At 38.9% G+C, this 3,408-nt stretch overlaps 1 non-coding gene across 1 annotated transcript; it reads left to right on the top strand.

The window, feature by feature from the left end:
• The first annotated feature begins 2,471 nt into the window (after positions 1 to 2,471).
• LOC145362005 (U2 spliceosomal RNA) lies at positions 2,472 to 2,663 on the top strand. The gene has a single exon (XR_013889906.1). It is a non-coding gene; the product is annotated as a U2 spliceosomal RNA (small nuclear RNA).
• The last annotated feature ends 745 nt before the right edge of the window (positions 2,664 to 3,408 follow it).

Genomic DNA, 3,408 nt, shown 5'->3' with positions numbered 1-3,408 from the left:
TCCTCAGCCAAGAACAGTCGAAAAGAACTCAAGATCAGTGAACTATATTTATTTAGCCTTTTATCATTGAACTTTAATCCTGCTCTACTTTATAACTTGTAATTTTGTGTGTTTGTGTAGTGGGGTGGGGGGCAGTATGTACGTGTGTCTTTAAACTCAGGAAAGCTTGTTGGAGTTCTATACAGTCAGCACATGAACAGTTAAGTACATACACTGAATTGGCACATTTGTCCCTATAAATTTCAAAAACCATGTTGTAATTAATTAAGGCATGAATTAAAAGGAGGAATTCTTGCACTTATCCCACGTGGCTGTAATAGAACAAAATAAAAAAAGTGATTTAATATAGTTAACTGTCCGATTAGCCAAAAAAAAAGAAACACAGAAACTAAAAGCAGGAGTAGGCCAATCAGCCCTCCCAGCCTGCTCCACCAGTCATTTTGATCATGGCCGATCATCAAATTCAATATCCTGATTCCCATTCACTCCAAATCCCTTATTTGCTTTAGCTCCAAGATCTATATCTAATTTCTTCTCGAATTCAGGCAACACTTCGGCCTTAACTACAATCTGTGGTAGTGAATTCCACACATTCACCACTCTCTGGGTGAAGAAATTTTTCCTAATTTCTCTAATAATTCCAATAGGTGTGGCATCTTTTGGACTTAACAACAACCATAAGACAATGTAGTGTAATAATGCTTGCAAAGTGGGTACTATAATTTCTTGAACTGTAATGCACCCAGCAGCGTAACAGGGAGAATAAACAGAGGCAGCATCGAGGAAGAAAAACTGCTCAAAGTGGAAGGAAGAGGCGGAGAAGATGATCATATCCATCTAGGATTTTTGGGCAGCAATTTTCTCATTTTAACCTCAGTAAGAAACCTTGGCTGCAATTTTATGTTCATGCCACACTCCCGCTGCAGCAAAGAATTTGGCATCCAGCCAAATCTCCGTTCATTGCAGCGGAATGGGAAAATCCCGCCAATGTGAACAGCCGTAACATTCCTTTCTATGTCCTTTTTATCTTTGCTCCAGTGTCCTTTTTATCTTTGCTTCACTAAGAAAGTACACACTGAAATCTTCCATCAGAGAAGGTGTCACTCCTGTGGCTATGAAATGGACAATAGCTACTTCATATCGGGCTTCTTCCAAGCTGGAACAGGCAGCATCTCTAACACCCCGCAGTTTGCTATTCACTTGTTTATGGGTCAATGACAATTTGTATGCGAAGGGTGGGGAATACATTGGATTGTCTCCTTCCACAGGCAGATGGATTGAGAACTGGGCTTTGCTTTGATGGTGAGTTTCTCACGGGCCAGGGTGCCATTGACTGCATATACATGTTGTGCAGGTGCTGCATGTTAACTTTTGAGATATACAGCAGGTGCCATTTCCTGAATGCCCAGTTGGTGTGTGACCATGCTTAGACTATCATGCAGGTTGATGTCTGATATGTTGGCAGCGGTCATAATACCTTTCCTCTGCCAGCCCTATGGCACTCTCCAGAATACATGCATGATTTGTGCAGTTTGCTGTACTCTCACCATTATGAGGGCACAGACCTTGCCACCACATATGGTGAAGGAGCAGCGCTCCAAAAGCTCGTGCTACCAAATAAGCCTGTTGAACTTTAACTGGTGTTGTGAGACTAATGGAATAAGCACACGTTAGGAGACATGAACTGACAGACAGAAAAAAAGATTGATAGGAAGAAATGCATGTGAACCTATCTCTGAGATAAAATGGGTAACTGTTCAGTTACATTATATTGGTAAGATAGACAAAGGTAAGTAATTAACTTAGAAGGTTTTAATTTGGCATTGTAGTGCTGTATGAGGGAAAAGCTTATTCTTTAAAGTGGGACTAGACTAATCGTGGAACTCAGTAAGTTTTGCATTTTGAAAGAATAATGTCACAAATTTGATTGAAAGAAATTAAAATCTTGTTATGAATAATCTAGAAAATAGAGCAATTAAATTACTTGGTTATTTCAAGTTATGTAAATAGCAATAAGAATAAAGGGATGTGAGGTACATTGGGAATCAATTCTATTCTGAATTCCTGTAAAGGGATAAATTACTATGTGAATTCTGGAGGAGACGGAAAAATGGTATTTGGAGCTGGCACCAAGCTCATTGCTTATCCTGGTTAGAGATCAAACTAATGAGGACCATAGAATACTAAGCTGCACATAAATGATAAATTTTGGTCAAAATAATGTATCAAAGATCAGTGGAGAATAAATTAATCTGGCCAAAATTAAATTATATGCTTACATTATGTACTTGGGTAGCCCTAATATGTGAGGCTGGCAGAACCTAAATTGATCTAAATGAGCTAGGGATAATGCAAGATCAGGCACGCGTTAATGTTGTCATTAACAGAATATCAATATTGCATGTGTGTTCTTGGTTGCGCAATCACTCAGCAATGCACATTGCACTGGCTGCACAATGCAATCAGTATTTCTCTCTTCTTGGCCTTTTGGCTAAGACCAAGTGGAGTATCAACATGCTGCACTTGGTTGAAGTCGTTAGCTTACATTTCAGCTTCATTTGAAGCAATTTTTTAAAGCAGCATTTTGGCCTTTTGGCTAAGATGCAAATATGATCAAGCCTTGGAGGAGGAGTTACACCTACTCCAATCAGCTTGGATCATGTAGATCAAGCCCAAGACAGGAGGTGAGACCCCTGTCTTGTCAGCTTGGATCGGGAATGTCCCAACTTGTTGGGACTCTGAATTGGCTTTAATTTGACTTGATTGGATTGGAATAAAGTAAACAAAAAAAAAATGCAATCATGGGAATGTGCCGCTAGCTCCAAGTTAAAGTTACAAGCTGCCTGCATTGGTAGTAACAGATTGATCTGTGAAAGAATTAATACATTTCATGGAAAAATTAAAATGTTAATGAGGCTAACAATTAGGAATACATCTTAACTAACAGAACTTAAAATATGCAGCCTGTGAACTATAGGCCAGAAAGACAGCTACCATAGAAGCAGCTGGATTGTCTATATCTCTGGAGGGCAGCCAGCCAGATATGCCGATGGTTTTGTAATCTGTAAATATCTCATATACAAAATCCACAATGATTTTAATTTGATAAACAACTTGTTTACTAATTGTTTTTCTAGAGAAACAAAGAAGCAACAAAAGTATTTTTTGGCCTCTGCTGAAGTTCACTTTAAATTAATGACTGCTATCTCAGGCAGTAAGTCAGCCATCTGTGGACATTGGTTGACTCCTGTTCTGTTAAACATGTTGGGTGGGATTCTCCCTAAAAAAAACTCTAAGTGTCGAATTTGTGTAAAACTGGAATAATTCCCACTGCTTTTTTCAGCGGGATTTTCAAAAAGAATCTCCCACACTCTGTGCACTGTAGAGTACACTAGCATGAATCTCATT

This window comes from Carcharhinus amblyrhynchos, chromosome 2 (genome assembly GCF_965287045.1).
Source record: "Carcharhinus amblyrhynchos chromosome 2, sCarAmb.v2.hapA, whole genome shotgun sequence".
In the NCBI taxonomy this organism is placed as follows: Eukaryota; Metazoa; Chordata; class Chondrichthyes; order Carcharhiniformes; family Carcharhinidae; genus Carcharhinus; species Carcharhinus amblyrhynchos.
Note: the sequence above shows the minus strand (reverse complement) of the source record. Positions and strands in the feature narration are given on the sequence as shown.